Source organism: Hypanus sabinus, chromosome 8 (assembly GCF_030144855.1).
Source record: "Hypanus sabinus isolate sHypSab1 chromosome 8, sHypSab1.hap1, whole genome shotgun sequence".
Taxonomy (NCBI): Eukaryota; Metazoa; Chordata; class Chondrichthyes; order Myliobatiformes; family Dasyatidae; genus Hypanus; species Hypanus sabinus.
The window spans coordinates 50,615,303-50,636,306 of NC_082713.1; the positions used below are offsets into that span (position 1 = coordinate 50,615,303).

At 51.1% G+C, this 21,004-nt stretch overlaps 1 long non-coding RNA gene across 1 annotated transcript in view; it reads left to right on the forward strand.

The window, feature by feature from the left end:
* The first annotated feature begins 2,553 nt into the window (after positions 1-2,553).
* Positions 2,554-21,004, forward strand: part of LOC132397735 (uncharacterized) — a 261,548-nt gene continuing 243,097 nt past the window's right edge. Inside the window, exon 1 of the long non-coding RNA XR_009513432.1 lies at positions 2,554-3,470. This is a non-coding gene — a long non-coding RNA (uncharacterized LOC132397735). The remainder of the gene's footprint in view (positions 3,471-21,004) is intronic.

Below are 21,004 nucleotides of genomic sequence, written 5' to 3' on the forward strand. Positions count from 1 at the left end.
TTGTTTTAAAAGAGAGTCCGCATGGGGCGAAGTTTCTTACAAGTATATTGACAGATCAAGTCTATGAGGCGGTCGAGTCCGTCGCTGCGATCTACGTTGCACCGGTGGTGATTGCACCGGAGATGGTGGTTGTACTGGTACTGGCCTCACTGGAGGTTTCAGCAAATTAGGCGTCAGTAATCCCTCATGCGTGTGCGAGGCGCCTGGTATAGGAGTGTCGTGAGGAGTCTGTGTAGGGCCTGGTGTGCGCGGTGTCACCTTGGGTGCAGGGTTCATAGTTACCGGGGAGTGTTCGGGGTAGTGGACTGCTGCTCCTGCGGGCGCCAGGTCGCGGACGGAAACCGTGTCCTCCCGCCCATCAGGTAAGACCACATAGGCATACTGGGAGTTCGCATGTAGAAGGTGAACCCACTCGACCAGCTGGGAGTATTTATTGCTCCTCACATGTTTCCGGAGCACCACTGGCCCTGGGGACGCCAGCCAAGCCGGTAGGGTGGTCCCAGTGGCAGACTTCCTGGGAAAAGAAAAGAGTCGCTCATGAGGGGTGGCATTGGTGGACGTGCATAACAGGGAGCGGATAGAGTGGAGTGCCTTGGGAAGGACCTCCTGCCGTCGAGAGACCGGCAACCCTTTTGACTTAAGGGCTAAAAGTGTGACCTTCCACACTGTGGCATTCTCCCTCTCCACCTGTCCATTTCCCCAGGGATTATAGCTCGTGGTCCTACTAGTAGCAATACCCCTAGCCAGCAGGTACAGGCGCAGCTCGTCACTCATAAAGGAGGACCCTCTATCACTGTGGATATAGCAGGGATATCCGAACAGAGTGAAGAGCTGGCGCAGGGCTTTTATGACGGACGTGGCAGTGGTGTCGGGGCAGGGGATGGCAAAGGGGAACTGCGAGTACTCGTCGATAATGTTGAGAAAGTAGACCTTGCGATTGGTGGAGGGAATGGGGCCCTTAAAGTCGACACTCAGTCGCTCAAAGGGGCGGCTGGCCTTGATAAGTTGCGCCTTTTCAGGTTGATAGAAGTGCGGTTTGCACTCAGCGCAGACTTGGCAGTCCCTGGTCATCATCTTGATGTCTTCAAGGGAGTAAGGCAGGTTCTGGGCTTTCACAAAATAGTAAAATCGGGTGACTGCCGGGTGGCAAAGATCTGCATGGAGGGCGTTTAGCTGGTCAAGCTGTGCGCTGGCACACGCTCCCTGGGATAGGGCATCAGGGGGCTCATTGAGCCTTCCAGGCCGGTACAGGATATCATAGTTGTAGGTGGAGAGTTTTATTCTCCACTGCAAAATTTCATCATTTTTGATTTTGCCCCACTGTTGGTTGCTGAACATGAATGCAACTGAGCGCTGGTCGGTCAGCAAGATGAACCTTTTACTGGCGAGATAGTGCCTCCAGTGCCTAATAGCTTCCACTCTGGCCTGGGCTTCTTTCTCCACCACGGAGTGCCGAATTTCAGGGCCTTGAAGGGTACGAGAAAAGGATGCTACTGGCCTGCCTGCCTGCCTGATTGAGGGTAGCAGCCAACGCGAAATCGGAGGCGTCACTCTCTACTTGGAAGGGAATGGTCTCGTCCACCGCATGCATCATTGCTTTGGCAACGTCCCCTTTAATGCAGCTGAAGGCTGCGCGGGCCTCGGCAGAGAGGGGAAAAGTGGTAGACTTGACCAGGGGGCGGGCCTTGTCTGCGTAGTGAGGGACCCATTGGGTGTAATAGGAAAAGAAGCCCAGGCACCGTCTGCGGGCTTTGAGAGTGGTGGAAAGAGGGAGTTCTAACAGGGGGTGCATACGGTTGGGATCAGAGCCAATGACCCCGTTCTCCATGACATACCCAAGGATAGCGAGTCGGGTGGTTCCGAACACACTTGTCCCTGTTATAAGTAAGGTTCAGGGCTTTGGCCACTTGGAAAAATCATTGGAGGTTGGCGTTGTGATCCGGCCAGTCGTGACCACAGATGGTGATGTTATCCAGATAGGGAAATGTGGCCTTCAGTTGGCACTGGTTTACCATCTGGTCCATTTCCCTCTGGGAGACACCATTTGTGACACCAAAGGGCATGCGCAGGAAGTGATAGAGCCTGCCGCCCGCCTCGAAGGCAGTGTAGGGGCGGTCCTCTGGGCAGATAGGGAGCTGGTGATAAGCAGATTTCAGATCTATGGTCAAGTACACCTTGTACTGAGCTATCTGGTTGACCATATCCGCGATGCGGGATAGAGGGTACGCGTCAAGCTATGTGAACCTATTGATGGTCTGACTATAGTCCACGACCATCCTATTCTTCTGCCCGGTCCGAATAACAACCACCTGGGCCCTCCAAGGACTTGTGCTTGGCTCAATGATCCCCTCCCTGAGCAGCCGCTGCACCTCTGACTGATTGAAGGCCCTGTCCCCCGTGCTGTACCTCCTGCTTTTAGTTGCCACAGGTTTACAGTCGGGGGTCAGGTTGGCGAAAAGCGGTGGGGGAGGGATCTTGAGGGTGGAGAGGCTGCAAGTGGTGTCAGTAGCGCAGCTGTTGGCATGGTGCTGGGTGGGATGTGTGGGTCGGTGTGTGTGTGTGGTCAGTAGCGGGGTATATGGCAAAGCCCCACCAAACTGAGGATTCCTGACAGTGAGTGGTGGGAGGGGCCTATCAAATGCCAGAGTCACACTTTTGAGGTGGCTCTGTAAGTCCAGCCCCATTAGCACAGGCTCGCACAGTTGAGGCATGACCAGTAACGCAAAGTCCAGATATTCTGTGCCCTGCACCACCAATGTCGCTACACAACCCCCCCCCCCCCCGGATGTCTGTGGAATGCGACCCAGAAGCCACGGTGACCCTCTGGCTTACCGGCCGTGTCACGAGTCCACAGCATTGCACCGTGTCCAGGTTAATAAAACTGTCAGTGCTGCCCGTGTCAAACAGGCAGCTAGAACTGTGCCCCTCCATCAGGATGTCCATCATTGACCTTGCAAGCTGGTGTGGGGCGCTTTGGTCGACGGTTACGTATGCCAGAGTTGAATTGCAGTCTTGGTGCCCAGTAAGCACCGGTGGGTTGGGGCGGGGCGAGGTGGCGCTGACAAAGATGGCCGCCCCCATGCCTCGCACGCGGCGGGCAGTCAAGATGGCGGCCCCCATGCCTCTCACACAGTGTTGCCCGACCTCGCTCATGGTTTAGACTTACAGACCTTGGCGAAATGGCCCTTCTTTCCGCAGCTGGAACAGGTAGCTTCTCAGGCCGGGCAGCGTTTTCGGGGGTGCTTTTTGAGGCTGCAGAAGTAACACTGCGCGGACTTGCGATTCGCAGCAGCTGTGGTCGGTTTCAGGGAGTACGTGGACTTGCTACTGGCAGCAGCCGAGGTCAATTCGCTCGCGGGTGGTGGGGTCTGCGGTGTCCATGGGACCAGCGGGGATCACGCGACTGGACAGCGTCAGCATTGTGCAGATCAGCCTCCAGCATGTCGGCCATCTCAATCGCCAAGCGTAAGGTAAGATCGGCATTTTCCAGCAGCTGCTGGCACACGTACACTGACCTGATCCCCATAACGAAGGCGTCTCGTACTAGCAGCTCCGCATGCTGTTCCATCATCAGTCCTTTGTAGTCACAAGCTCACACGAGTGTCTGTAGGGCTTGGAGAAACTGCCCGCTCGACTCGTCGGGTCGCTACCACCGCGTCGCTAAGCGATATCTTGCGTAGACGGCATTCACCGGCCGCAGGTACTGTCTTTTGAGGGTGTCCAGTGCCCCTTGGTAGGTCGGCAGGTCCCTGATAAGGGAGAATACTTTCGGACTAACTCTGGAAAGGAGGATTTTGTATATTGTTGCAGGCTCCGTCACTAGAGGCACTTCCAAGTATGATTGGAAGCATGCAAGCCAGAGTTCAAAAGGCAAGAGCTGCTTCTGGAGCTTCAGGGTCCAAGTCTAATTTTTCTGGACGTAAAATACTCTCCATGTTTTAAAACATGCAGCCAATAAAATTGATGCACCATCAATAACTCTCGGAGACGTGAGGTGAGATATAGGCTTTTATTGGCAAAAAGGAAGAACAAGCAGCAAGTGACCACCACTCAACATCCTGCAGACTGAGGCCGGGGCTGTGACTCCAAAACTCTTTATACCGGGGTCAGTGGTCGGAACCACAAGAGCCATCAGTGGGGGGGGGGGGGGGGAGGGCGAGTCAAGACAGGTATATGCAGTTCACCACATAATGTCAGAATGAAACCAGACTAATTTAAGTCTTAAAATACAAAGACCCCATCCGCCAGAACTTATATACGCTTCCCCAATTAAATGCCTCAAATACCACACCCTTCAAACAAAATGATGCTCCCACCAACAATCTCAAGGTTTAAATATCACCTTCTCTCTGGCCCTTCAATCAATTCAGCTGAAGGTTCCATTCTCCACTCCAAGCCTCATACCCAATCAATGAAACACCTCACTCTCAAATCTCCACTCGAGCCTCATACCCAATCACTGAAACACCTCACTCTCCAATCTCCACGCCGAGCCTCATACCCACTGAAACACCTCACTCTCCAATCTCCATTATGAAACTCATACCCAATCACTGAAACAACCCACTCTCCAATCTCCACTCCGAGCCTCACACCCAATCACTGAAACACCTCACTCTCCAATCTCCATTATGAAACTCATACCCAATCACTGAAACACCCCACTCTACAATCTCCACTCCGAGCCTCACACCCAATCACTGAAACACCTCACACTCCAATCTCCACTCTGTCTCATACTGACTAAAACCCCTCAATCTCCAATCTCCACTCTGAGCCTCATACCCAAACACTGAAACGCCTCACTCTCCAATCACTCTGAGCCTCAAACCCAATCAATGAAACACCTCACTCTCCAATCACTCCGAGCCTCATACCCAGTCACTGAAACCCCTCATTCTCCAATCTGCACTCCGAACCTCATACCCACTGAAACACGTCACTCTCCAATCTCCACTCCGAGCCTCATACCCACTGAAACACCTCACTTTCCAATCTCCACACCGAGCCTCATACCCCCTAAAACCCCTCACTCTCCAATCTCCACTCTCAGCCTCATAACAGGCAGTGAAGAGGGCAAATGGAATGTTGGCCTTTATTACAAGGGGAATTGAGTACAAGAGCAAGGATGTCCTTTTCAATTTGTACAGGGCCCTGGTGAGACCACACCTGGAATATTGTGTACAGTTTTGGTCTCCAGGTTTAAGGAAGGACATTCTGGCAATTGAGGAAGTGCAACGTAGATTCACTAGGTTGATCGCTGGGATGGCAGGGCTGTCTTACGCAGAGAGATTGGAGAGATTGGCCTTGTACACACTGGAATTGAGGAGATTGAGAGGGGATCTGATTGAAACGTTTATGATAATTAAAGGATTTGATAGGATTGAGGCAGGAAATATGTTCCAGATGTTGGGAGAGTCCAGTACCAGAGGGCATGGATTGAGAATAAGAGGTCAGTTATTTAAAACAGAGTTGAGGAAGAGCTTCTTCTCCCAGAGAGTTGTGGAGGTGTGGAATGCACTGCCTCGGAAGACGGTGGAGGCCAATTCTCTGGATGCTTTCAAGAAGGAGCTAGATAAATATCTGATGGATAGGGGAATCAAGGGATATGGGGACAAGGCAGGGATAGGGAATTGACAGTGAATGATCAGCCATGATCTCAGAATGGCGGTGCAGACTCGAGGGGCCGAATGGTCTACTTCTGCACCTATTGTCTATTGTCATAACCAATCACTGAAACTCCTCACTCTCCAATCACTCCGAGCATCATACAAAATCACTGGAACACCCAACACTCCAACCTCAACTCCGAACCCCATATCCAATCACTGAAGCAAATACCCTCCAATCTGCACTCCGAACCTCATGCCCACTGAAACACCTCACTCTCCAATCTCCACTCCGATCCCCATATCCAATCACTGAAGCACCTCACACTCCAATCTCCACTCCGAGCCTCATTCACAAACCCTGAAACCACTCACTCTCCAATCTCCACTCCGAGCCTCATACGAAGTCACTGAAGCACCTCCATCCCCAATCTCCACTCCGATCCCCATATCCAATCACTGCAGCACCTCACACTCCAATCTGCACTCCGAACCTCATACCCACTGAAACAACTCTCTCTCCAATCTCCACTCCGAGCCTCATACCCACTGAAACACCTCCGTCTCCAATCTCAAATCCGAGCCTCATACCCACTGAAACACCTCACTCTCCAATCTCCACTCAGAGCCTCATACCCATTGAAACACCTCACTCTTCACTCTCCACTCCAAGCCTCATTCCCAATCACTGAAACAAGTCACTCTCCAATCTCCACTTCTAGCCTCATACTCACTGAAATCACTCACTCTCCAATCTCCACTCTGAGCCTCATTCACAAACCCTGAAACACCTCACTCTCCAATCACTCCGAGCCTCATACCCAGTCACTGAAACACTCCAAACTCCAATCTCGACTCCGAGCATCATATCCAATCACAGAAACACCTCCATCTCCAATCTCCACTCTGACCCCAATATCCGATCACTGCAGCACCTCACACTCCAATCTGCACTCCAAACCTCATACCCACTGAAACAACCCTCTCTCTAATCTCCACTCCGAGCCTCATACCCACTGAAACACCTCACTTTCCAATCTCCACACTGAGCCTCATACCCACTGAAACCCCTCACTCTCCAATCTCCACTCTCAGCCTCATAACAGGCAGTGAAGAGGGCAAATGGAATGTTGGCCTTTATTACAAGGGGAATTGAGTACAAGAGCAAGGATGTCCTTTTGCATTTGTACAGGGCCCTGGTGAGACCACACCTGGAATATTGTGTACAGTTTTGGTCTCCAGGTTTAAGGATGGACATTCTGGCAATTGAGGAAGTGCAACGTAGATTCACTAGGTTGATCGCTGGGATGGCAGGGCTGTCTTACGCAGAGAGATTGGAGAGATTGGCCTTGTACACGCTGGAATTGAGGAGATTGAGAGGGGATCTGATTGAAACATTTAAGATAATTAAAGGATTTGATAGGATTGAGGCAGGAAATATGTTCCAGATGTTGGGAGAGTCCAGTACCAGAGGGCATGGATTGAGAATAAGAGGTCAGTTATTTAAAACAGAGCTGAGGAAGAGCTTCTTCTCCCAGAGAGTTGTGGAGGTGTGGAATGCACTGCCTCGGAAGACGGTGGAGGCCAATTCTCTGGATGCATTCAAGAAGGAGCTACATAGATATCTGATGGATAGGGGAATCAAGGGATATGGGGACAAGGCAGAGACAGGGTATTGACAGTGAATGATCAGCCATGATCTCAGAATGACGGTGCAGACTCGAGGGGCCGAATGGTCTACTTCTGCACCTATTGTCTATTGTCTATTGTCATAACCAATCACTGAAACTCCTCACTCTCCAATCACTCCGAGCCTAATACCCAATCACTGGAACACCCAACTCTCCAATCTCGACTCCGAGCTTCATACCCACTGAAACACCTCACTCTCCAATCTCCACTCCGAGCCTCATACCCACTGAAACACCTCACTCTCCAATCTCCACTCTGAGCCTCATACCCAATCACTGAAACACCTCACACTCCAATCTCCACTCCGAGCCTCATACCCACTGAAACACCTCACTCTCCAATCTCCACTCCGAGACTCATACCCACTGAAACACCTCACTCTCCAATCTCCACTCCGAGCCTCATACCCACTGAAACACCTCACTCTCCAATCTCCACTCCGAGCCTCATACCCACTGAAACACCTCACTCTCCAATCTCCACTCTGAGCCTCATACCCAATCACTGAAACACCTCACACTCCAATCTCCACTCCGAGCCTCATACCCACTGAAACACCTCACTCTCCAATCTCCACTCCGAGACTCATACCCACTGAAACACCTCACTCTCCAATCTCCACTCCGAGCCTCATACCCACTGAAACACCTCACTCTCCAATCTCCACTCCGAGCCTCATACCCACTGAAACACCTCACTCTCCAATCTCCACTCTGAGCCTCATACCCAATCACTGAAACACCTCACACTCCAATCTCCACTCCGAGCCTCATACCCACTGAAACACCTCACTCTCCAATCTCCACTCCGAGACTCATACCCACTGAAACACCTCACTCTCCAATCTCCACTCCGAGCCTCATATCCAATCACTGCAGCACCTCACACTCCAATCTGCACATCGAGCCTCATTCACAAACCCTGAAACCACTCACTCTCCAATCACTCCGAGCCTCATACCCAGTCACTGAAACAACTCCATCTCCAATCTCGACTCCGACCCCCATATCCAATCACTGCAGCACCTCACACTTCAATCTGCACTCCGAACCTCATACCCACTGAAACAACACTCTCTCCAATATCCACTCCGAGCCTCATACCCAATCACTGAAACACCTCACTCTCCAATCTCCACTCCGAGCCTCATACCCACTAAAACACCTCCCTCTCCAATCTCCACTCCGAGCATCATACCCACTGAAACACCTCCCTCTCCAATCTACACTCTGAGCCTCATACACACTGAAACAGTTCACTTTCCAACCTCCACTCCGAGCCGCATACACACTGAAACACCTCTGTCCAATCTCCACTCTGAGCCTCATAACAGGCAGTGAAGAGGGCAAATGGAATGTTGGCCTTTATTACAAGGGGAATTGAGTACAAGAGCAAGGATGTCCTTTTCAATTTGTACAGGGCCCTGGTGAGACCACACCTGGAATATTGTGTACAGTTTTGGTCTCCAGGTTTAAGGATGGACATTCTGGCAATTGAGGAAGTGCAACGTAGATTCACTAGGTTGATCGCTGGGATGGCAGGGCTGTCTTACGCAGAGAGATTGGAGAGATTGGCCTTGTACACGCTGGAATTGAGGAGATTGAGAGGGGATCTGATTGAAACGTTTAAGATAATTAAAGGATTTGATAGGATTGAGGCAGGAAATATGTTCCAGATGTTGGGAGAGTCCAGTACCAGAGGGCATGGATTGAGAATAAGAGGTCAGTTATTTAAAACAGAGCTGAGGAAGAGCTTCTTCTCCCAGAGAGTTGTGGAGGTGTGGAATGCACTGCCTCGGAAGACGGTGGAGGCCAATTCTCTGGATGCTTTCAAGAAGGAGCTGGATAGATATCTGATGGATAGGGGAATCAAGGGATATGGGGACAAGGCAGAGACAGGGTATTGACAGTGAATGATCAGCCATGATCTCAGAATGGCGGTGCAGACTCGAGGGGCCGAATGGTCTACTTCTGCACCTATTGTCTATTGTCATAACCAATCACTGAAACTCGTCACTCTCCAATCACTCCGAGCCTAATACCCAATCACTGGAACACCCAACTCTCCAATCTCGACTCCGAGCCTCATACCCACTGAAACACCTCACTCTCCAATCTCCACTCCGAGCCTCATACCCACTGAAACACCACACTCTCCAATCTCCACTCTGAGCCTCATACCCAATCACTGAAACACCTCACACTCCAATCTCCACTTCGAGCCTCATACCCACTGAAACACCTCACTGTCCAATCTCCACTCCGAGCCCCATATCCAATCACTGCAGCACCTCACACTCCAATCTGCATTCCGAACCTCATACTCACTGAAACAACACTCTCTCCAATCTCCACTCCGAGCCTCATACACACTGAAACAGCTCACTCTCCAATATCCACTCCGAGCCTCATACCCAATCACTGAAACACCTCACTCTCCAATCTCCACTCCGAGCCCTATTCACAAACCCTGAAACCACTCACTCTCAAATCACTCCGAGCCTCATACCAAGTCTCTGAAACACCTCCATCCCCAATCTCCACTCCGACCCCCATATCCAATCACTGCAGCACCTCACACTCCAATCTGCACTCCAAACCTCATACCCACTGAAACAACCCTCTCTCTAATCTCCACTCTGAGCCTCATACCCACTGAAACACCTCACTCTCCAATCTCCACTCCGAGCCTCATACCCACTGAAACACGTCACTCTCCAATCTCCACTCCGAGCCTCATACCCACTGAAACACCTCTCTCTCCAATCTCCACTCCGAGACTCATACCCACTGAAACCCCTCACTCTCCAATCTCCACTCTCAGCCTCATAACAGGCAGTGAAGAGGGCAAATGGAATGTTGGCCTTTATTACAAGGGGAATGGAGTACAAGAGTAAGGATGTCCTTTCGCATTTGTACAGGGCCCTGGTGAGACCACACCTGGAATATTGTGTACAGTTTTGGTCTCCAGGTTTAAGGAAGGACATTCTGGCAATTGAGGAAGTGCAACGTAGATTCACTAGGTTGATCGCTGGGATGGCAGGGCTGTCTTACGCAGAGAGATTGGAGAGATTGGCCTTCTACACGCTGGAATTGAGGAGATTGAGAGGGGATCTGATTGAAACGTTTATGATAATTAAAGGATTTGATAGGATTGAGGCAGGAAATACATTCCAGATGTTGGGAGAGTCCAGTACCAGAGGGCATGGATTGAGAATAAGAGGTCAGTTATTTAAAACAGAGTTGAGGAAGAGCTTCTTCTCCCAGAGAGTTGTGGAGGTGTGGAATGCACTGCCTCGGAAGACGGTGGAGGCCAATTCTCTGGATGCTTTCAAGAAGGAGCTAGATAGATATCTGATGGATAGGGGAATCAAGGGATATGGGGACAAGGCAGGGACAGGGTATTGACAGTGAATGATCAGCCATGATCTCAGAATGGCGGTGCAGACTCGAGGGGCCGAATGGTCTACTTCTGCACATATTGTCTATTGTCATAACCAATCAGTGAAACTCCTCACTCTCCAATCACTCCGAGCATCATACAAAATCACTGGAACACCCAACTCTCCAATCTCAACTCCGAGCCTCATACACAGTCACTGAAACACCCCACTCTCCAATCTCGACTCCAAGCCTCATACCCACTGAAACACCTCACTCTCCGATCTCCACTCCGATCCCCATATCCAATCACTGAAGCACCTCACACTCCAATCTCAACTCCGAGCCACATTCACAAACCCTGAAACCACTCACTCTCCAATCTCCACTCCGAGCCTCATACCCAGTCACTGAAACAACTCCATCTCCAATCTCGACTCCGACCCCCATATCCAATCACTGCAGCACCTCACACTTCAATCTGCACTCCGAACCTTTTACCCACTGAAACAGCTCTCTCTCCAATCTCCACTCCGAGCCTCATACCCACTGAAACACCTCACACTTCAATCTCCACTCCGAGCCTCATACCAAGTCACTGAAATATCTCCATCCCCAATCTCCACTCCAACCCCCATATCCAATCACTGCAGCACCTCACACTCCAATCTGCACTCCGAAACTCATACCCACTGAAACACCTCTCTCTCCAATCTCCACTCGGAGCCTCATACCCACTGAAACACCTCACACTTCAATCTCCACTCCGAGCCTCATACCCACTGAAACACCTCACACTTCAATCTCCACTCCGAGCCTCACACCCACTGAAACACCTCATTCTCCAATCTCCCCTCCGAGCCTCACACATACTGAAACACCTCACTCTCCAATCTCCACTCCGAGCCTCATACCCACTGAAACACCTCCCTCTCCAATCTCCACTCCGAGACATACACACTGAAACACCTCACTCTCCAATTTCCACTCCGAGCTTCATTCAGACTGAAACACCTCACTATCCAATCTCCACTCCGAGCCTCATACCCATTGAAACACCTCACTCTCCACTCTCCACTCCAAGCCTCATACCCAATCACTGAAACACGTCACTCTCCAATCTCCACTCCGAGCCTCATACCCACTGAAACACTTCACTCGCCAATCTCCACTCGGAGCCTCAAACACACTGAAACACCTCACTCTACAATCTCCACGCCGAGCCTCATACCCACTGAAACACCTCCCTCTCCACTCTCCACTCCGAGCCTCACACACACTGAAACCCCTCACTCTCAAATCTCCACTCCGAGCTTCATACCCACTGAAACACCTCTCTCTCCACTCTCCACGCCGAGCCTCATACCTAATCACTGAAACACCTCACTCTCCAATCTCCACTCCGAGCCTCATGCCCATTCAAACACCTCACTCTCCACTCTCCATGCCGAGCCTCATACCCACTGAAACACCTCACTCTCCAATCTCCACTCCGAGCCTCATACCCATTCAAACATCTCACACGTCAATCTGCACTCCGAGCCTCATACCAAGTCACTGAAACATCTCCATCCCCAATCTCCACTCCGACCCCCATATCCAATCACTGCAGCACCTCACACTCCAATCTGCTCTCCGAACCTCATACCCACGGAAACAACTCTCTCTCCAATCTCCACTCCGAGCCTCATACCCACTGAAACACCTCACAGTTCAATCTCCACTCTGAGCCTCACACCCACTGAAACACCTCATTCTCCAATCTCCCCTCCGAGCCTCACACACACTGAAACACCACACTCTGCAATCTCCACTCCGAGCCTCATACCCACTGAAACACCTCACACTCCAAACTCCATCTGAGCCTCATACCCACTGAAAAACCTCACTGTCCAATCTCCACTCCGAGCCTCATACCCACTGAAACCCCTCACTCTCTAATCTCCACTCCGAGCATCATACCCAATCTCTGAAACACCTCACTCTCCAATCTCCACTCTGAGCTTCATACCCAATCTCTGAAACACCTCACTCTCCAATCTCCACTCCAAGCTTCATAACGACTGAAACACCTCACCATCCAATCTCCACTCCGAGCCTCATACCCATTGAAACACCTCACACTTCAATCTCCACTCCGAGCCTCATACCAAGTCACTGAAACATCTCCATCCCCAATCTCCACTCCAACCCCCATATCCAATCACTGCAGCAACTCACACTCCAATCTCCACTCCGAGCCTCATACCCACTGAAACACCTCACACTTCAATCTCCACTCCGAGCCTCACACCCACTGAAACACCTCATTCTCCAATCTCCCCTCCGAGCCTCACACACACTGAAACACCTCACTCTCCAATCTCCACTCCGAGCCTCATACCCACTGAAACACTTCACGCTTCAATCTCCACTCCGAGCCTCATACCCACTGAAACACCTCACACTTCAATCTCCACTCCGAGCCTCATACCCACTGAAACACCTCACGCTTCAATCTCCACTCCGAGCCTCATACCCACTGAAACACTTCACACTTCAATCTCCACTCTGAGCCTCATACCCACTGAAACACCTCACACTTCAATCTCCACTCCGAGCCTCACACCCACTAAAACACCTCATTCTCCAATCTCCCCTCCGAGCCTCACACACACTGAAACACCTCACTCTCCAATCTCCCCTCCGAGCCTCACACATACTGAAACACCTGACACTCCAATCTCCACTCCGAGCCTCACACCCACTGAAACACCTCATTCTCCAATCTCCCCTCCGAGCCTCATACCCACTGAAACACCTCCCTCTCCAATCTCCACTCCGAGACTCATACACACTGAAACACCTCACTCTCCAATCTCTCCTCCGAGCTTCATTCAGACTGTAACACCTCACTATCCACTCTCCACTCCAAGCCTCATACCCAATCACTGAAACACGTCACTCTCCAATCTCCACTCCGAGCCTCATGCCCATTCAAACACCTCACTCTCCACTCTCCATGCCGAGCCTCATACCCATTCAAACACCTCACTCTCCAATCTCCACTCCGAGCCTCAGAGCCTCATAGCAACTGAAACACTTCCCTCTCCAATCTCCACTCCGAGCCTCATACCCACTGAAACACTTCACGCTTCAATCTCCACTCCGAGCCTCACACCCACTGAAACACCTCCCTCTCCAATCTCCACTCCGAGACTCATACACACTGAAACACCTCACTCTCCACTCTCCACTCCCAGCCTCATACCCAATCACTGAAACACGTCACTCTCCAATCTCCACTTCGAGCTTCATACCGACTGAAGCACCTCACTCTCCAATCTCCACTCCGAGCCTCATGCCCTTTCAAACACCTCGCTCTCCACTCTCCATGCCGAGCCTCATACCCATTCAAACACCTCACTCTCCAATCTCCACTCCGAGCCTCATACCCACTGAAACACCTCACTCTCCAATCTCCCCTCCGAGCCTCACACATACTGAAACACCTGACACTCCAATCTGCACTCCGAGTCTCACACCCACTGAAACACCTCCCTCTCCAATCTCCACTCCGAGACTCATACACACTGAAACACCTCACTCTCCAAATTCTCTCCTCCGAGCTTCATTCAGACTGAAACACCTCACTATCCACTCTCCACTCCAAGCCTCATACCCAATCACTGAAACACGTCACTCTCCAATCTCCACTCCGAGCCTCATACCCATTCAAACACCTCACTCTCCAATCTCCACTCCGAGCATCAGAGCCTCATACCAACTGAAACACCTCCCTCTCCAATCTCCACTCCGAGCCTCATACCCAATCACTGAAACACGTCACTCTCCAATCTCCACTTCGAGCTTCATACCGACTGAAGCACCTCACTCTCCAATCTCCACTCCGAGCCTCATGCCCTTTCAAACACCTCACTCTCCACTCTCCATGCCGAGCCTCAAACCCATTCAAACACCTCACTCTCCAATCTCCACTCCGAGCTTCACACCCACTGAAACATCTCCCTCTCCACTCTCTACTCCGAGCCTCATACCTAATCACTGAAACACCTCACTCTCTAATCTCCACTCCGAGCCTCATGCCCATTCAAACAACTGACTCTCCACTCTCCATGCCGAGCCTCATACCCACTGAAACACCTCACTCTCCAATCTCCATTCCAAGCCTCATACCCATTCAAACATCTCACACGTCAATCTGCACTCCGAGCCTCATACCCATTCAAACATCTCACACGTCAATCTGCACTCCGTGCCTCATACCAAGTCACTGAAACATCTCCATCCCCAATCTCCACTCCAACCCCCATATCCAATCACTGCAGCACCTCACACTCCAATCTGCACTCCGAACCTCACACCCACGGAAACAACTCTCTCTCCAACCTCCACTCCGAGCCTCATACCCACTGAAACACCTCACTCTCCAATCTCCACTCCGAGCCTCATACCCACTGAAACCCCTCACTCTCTAATCTCCACTCCGAGCTTCATACCCAACCTCTGAAACACCTCACTCTCCAATCTCCACTCCGAGCTTCATAACGACTGAAACACCTCACTATCCAATCTCCACTCCGAGCCTCATACCCATTGAAACACCTCACACTTCAATCTCCACTCCGAGCCTCATACCAAGTCACTGAAACATCTCCATCCCCAATCTCCACTCCGACCCCCATATCCAATCACTGCAGCACCTCACACTCCAATCTGCTCTCCGAACCGCATACCCACGGAAACAACTCTCTCTCCAATCTCCACTCTGAGCTTCATACCCAATGAAACACCTCACACTTCAATCTCCACTCCGAGCCTCACACCCACTGAAACACCTAATTCTCCAATCTCCCCCCCGAGCCTCACACACACTGAAACACCTCACTGTCCAATCTCCACTCCGAGCCTCATACCCACTGAAACACCTCACACTCCAATCTCCACTCTGAGCCTCATACCCACTGAAAAATTCACTCTCCAATCTCCACTCCGAGCCTCATACCCACTGAAACCCCTCACTCTCTAATCTCCACTCCGAGCTTCATACCCAATCTCTGAAACACCTCACTCTCCAATCTCCACTCCGAACCTCATACACACTGTAACCCCTCACTCTCCAAACTCCACTCCGAGCTTCATACCCAATCTCTGAAACACCTCACTCTCCAATCTCCACTCCGAGCTTCATAACGACTGAAACACCGCACTATCCAATCTCCACGCTGAGCCTCATACCAAGTCACTGAAACATCTCCATCCCCAATCTCCACTCCGACCCCCATATCCAATCACTGCAGCACCTCACACTCCAATCTGCACTCCGAACCTCATACCCATGGAAACAACTCTCTCTCCAATCTCCACTCAGAGCCTCACACCCACTGAAACACCTCACTCTCCAACCTCCACTCCGAGCCTCATACCCACTGAAACACCTCTCTCTCCAATCTCCACTCCGAACCTCATACCCACGGAAACAACTCTCTCTCCAATCTCCACTCTGAGCCCCATACCCAATGAAACACCTCAAACTTCAATCTCCACTCCGAGCCTCATACCCACTGAAACGGCTTACTCTCCAATCTCCACTCCGAGCCTCATACCCACTGAAAAACCTCACTATCCAATCTCCACTCCGAGCCTCATGCCCAATTGAACACCTCACTCTCCAGACTCCACTCCGAGCCTCACACCCACTGAAACCCCTCACTCTCAAATCTCCACTCCGAGCTTCATACCCAATCTCTGAAACACCTCACTATCCAATCTCCACTCCGAGCCTCATACCCATTGGAACACCTCACTCTCCACTCTCCACTCCAAGCCTCATACCCAATCACTGAAACACGTCACTCTCCAATCTCCACTCAGAGCCTCATGCCCACTGAAACACCTCACAGTTCAATCTCCACTCCGAGCCTCACACCCACTGAAACACCTCACTCTCCAATCTCCACTCCGAGCCTCATACCCACTGAAACACCTCACACTCCAATCTCCACTCTGAGCCTCATACCCGCTGAAAAACCTCACTCTCCAATCTCCACTCCGAGCCTCATACCCACTGAAACCCCTCACTCTCTAATCTCCACTCTGAGCTTCATACTCAATCTCTGAAACACCTCACTATCCAATCTCCACTCCGAGCCTCAAACCCATTGGAACACCTCACTCTCCACTCTCCACTCCAAGCCTCATTCCCAATCACTGAAACACGTCACTCTCCAATCACCACTTAGAGCTTCATTCCGACTGAAAGACCTCACTATCCAATCTCCACTCTGAGCCTCATACCCATTGAAACACCTCACACTTCAATCTCCACTCCGAGCCTCATACCAAGTCACTGAAACATCTCCATCCCCAATCTCCACTCCAACCCCCATATCCAATCATTGCAGCACCTCACACTCCAATCTGCTCTCCGAACCTCATACCCACGGAAACAACTCGCTCTCCAATCTCCACTCTGAGCCTCATACCCAATGAAACACCTCACACTTCAATCTCCACTCCGAGCCTCATACCCACTGAAACACTTCAAGCTACAATCTCCACTCCGAGCCTCACACCCACTGAAACACCTCACTCTCCAATCTCCACTCCGAGCCTCAAACCCACTGAAAAACCTCACTATCCAATCTCCACTCCGAGCCTCATACCCAATGAAACACCTCACTCTCCAATCTCCACTCCGAGCCTCATACCCACTGAAACCCCTCACTCTCAAATCTCCACTCCGAGCTTCATACCCAATCTCTGAAACACCTCACTATCCAATCTCCACTCCGAGCCTCATGCCCATTCAAACACCTCACTCTGCACTCTGCATGCCGAGCCTCATACCCATTCAAACACCTCACTCTTCAATCTCCACTCCGAGCCTCAGAGCCTCATACCAACTGAAACACCTCCCTCTCCAATCTCCACTCCGAGCCTCACACCCACTGAAACACCTCCCTCTCCAATCTCCACTCCGAGCCTCATACCCATTGAAACACCTCACTCTCCACTCTCCACTCCCAGCCTCATACCCAATCACTGAAACACGTCACTCTCCAATCTCCACTTCGAGCTTCATACCGACTGAAGCACCTCACACTCCAATCTCCACTCCGAGCCTCATGCCCTTTCAAACACCTCACTCTCCACTCTCCATGCCGAGCCTCATACCCATTCAAACACCTCACTCTCCAATCTCCACTCCGAGCATCATACCCACTGAAACACCTCACTCTCCAATCTCCACTCCGATCCTCATACCCAATCACTGAAACACCTCACACTTCAATCTCCACGCCGAGCCTCATACCCACTGAAACATCTCCCTCTCCACTCTCTACTCCGAGCCTCACACACACTGAAACCCCTCACTCTCAAATCTCCTCTCCGAGCTTTATACCCACTGAAACACCTCACTCTCCACTCTCCACGCCGAGCCTCATACCTAATCACTGAAACACCTCACTCTCTAATCTCCACTCCGAGCCTCATGCCCATTCAAACACCTCACTCTCCACTCTCCATGCCGAGCCTCATACCCACTGAAACACCTCACTCTCCAATCTCCACTCCGAGCCTCATACCCATTCAAACATCTCACACGTCAATCTGCACTCCGAGCCTCATACCCATTCAAACATCTCACACGTCAATCTGCACTCCGAGCCTCATACCAAGTCACTGAAACATCTCCATCCCCAATCTCCACTCCGAACCTCATACCCACTGAAACACCTCACTCTGCAATCTCCACTCCGAGCCTCATACCCACTGAAACACCTCACACTCCAATCTCCACTCTGAGCCTCATACCCACTGAAAAACCTCACTGTCCAATCTCCACTCCGAGCCTCATACCCAATCTCTGAAACACCTCACGCTCCAATCTCTACTCCGAGCCTCATACACACTATAACCACTCACTCTCCAAACTCCACTCCGAGCTTCATACCCAATCTCTGAAACACCTCACTCTCCAATCTCCACTCCGAGCTTCATAACGACTGAAACACCTCACTATCCAATCTCCACTCCGAGCCTCATACCCATTGAAACACCTCACACTTCAATCTCCACTCCGAGCCTCACACCAAGTCACTGAAACATCTCCATCCCCAATCTCCACTCCGACCCCCATATCCAATCACTGCAGCACCTCACACTCCAATCTGCTCTCCGAACCTCATACCCACGGAAACAACTCTCTCTCCAATCTCCACTCCGAGCCTCACACCCACTGAAACACCTAATTCTCCAATCTCCACTCCGAGCCTCATACCCACTGAAACACCTCACACTCCAATCTCCACTCTGAGCCTCATACCCACTGAAAAACTCACTCTCCAATCTCCACTCCGAGCCTCATACCCACTGAAACCCATCACTCTCTAATCTCCACTCCGAGCTTCATACCCAATCTCTGAAACACCTCACTCTCCAATCTCCACTCCGAGCCTCATACACACTGTAACCCCTCACTCTCCAAACTCCACTCCGAGCTTCATACCCAATCTCTGAAACACCTCACTCTCCAATCTCCACTCTGAGCTTCATAATGACTGAAACACCGCACTATCCAATCTCTACTCCGAGCCTCATACCCATTGAAACACCTCACACTTCAATCTCCACTCCGAGCCTCATACCAAGTCACTGAAACATCTCCATCCCCAATCTCCACTCCGACCCCCATATCCAATCCCTGCAGCACCTCACACTCCAATCTGCTCTCCGAACCTCATACCCACGGAAACAACTCTCTCTCCAATCTCCACTCTGAGCCTCATACCCAATGAAACACCTCACACTTCAATCTCCACTCCGAGCCTCATACCCACTGAAACACTTCAAGCTTCAATCTCCACTCCGAGCCTCACACCCACTGAAACACCTCACTCTCCAATCTCCAGTCCGAGCCTCACACATACTGAAACACCTCACTCTCCAATCTCCACTCCGAGCCTCATACCCACTGAAACACCTCACTCTCCAATCTCCACTCCGAGCCACATACCCACTGAAACAACTCACTCTCAAATCACCACTGCGAGCTTCATACCCAAACTCTGAAACACCTCACTATCCAACCTCCACTCCGAGCCTCATACCCATTGGAACACCTCACTCTCCACTCTCCACTCCAAGCCTCATTCCCAATCACTGAAACACGTCACTCTCCAATCACCACTTAGAGCTTCATTCCGACTGAAAGACCTCACTATCCAATCTCCACTCTGAGCCTCATACCCATTGAAACACCTCACACTTCAATCTCCACTCCGAGCCTCATACCAAGTCACTGAAACATCTCCATCCCCAATCTCCACTCCAACCCCCATATCCAATCATTGCAGCACCTCACACTCCAATCTGCTCTCCGAACCTCATACCCACGGAAACAACTCGCTCTCCAATCTCCACTCTGAGCCTCATACCCAATGAAACACCTCACACTTCAATCTCCACTCCGAGCCTCATACCCACTGAAACACTTCAAGCTTCAATCTCCACTCCGAGCCTCACACCCACTGAAACACCTCACTCTCCAATCTCCACTCCGAGTCTCATACCCACTGAAAAACCTCACTATCCAATCTCCACTCCGAGCCTCATACCCAATGAAACACCTCACTCTCCAATCTCCACTCCGAGCCTCATACCCACTGAAACACCTCACACTCCAATCTCCACTCTGAGCCTCATACCCACTGAAAAACCTCACTGTCCAATCTCCACTCCGAGCCTCATACCCAATCTCTGAAACACCTCACTCTCCAATCTCCACTCCGAGCCTCATACACACTATAACCACTCACTCTCCAAACTCCACTCCGAGCTTCATACCCAATCTCTGAAACACCTCACTCTCCAATCTCCACTCCGAGCTTCATAACGACTGAAACACCTCACTATCCAATCTCCACTCCGAGCCTCATACCCATTGAAACACCTCACACTTCAATCTCCACTCCGAGCCTCATACCAAGTCACTGAAACATCTCCATCCCCAATCTCCACTCCGACCCCCATATCCAATCACTGCAGCACCTCACACTCCAATCTGCTCTCCGAACCTCATACCCACGGAAACAACTCTCTCTCCAATCTCCACTCTGAGCCTCATACCCAATGAAACACCTCACACTTCAATCTCCACTCCGAGCCTCACACCCACTGAAACACCTAATTCTCCAATCTCCACTCCGAGCCTCATACCCACTGAAACACCTCACACTCCAATCTCCACTCTGAGCCTCATACCCACTGAAAAACTCACTCTCCAATCTCCACTCCGAGCCTCATACCCACTGAAACCCC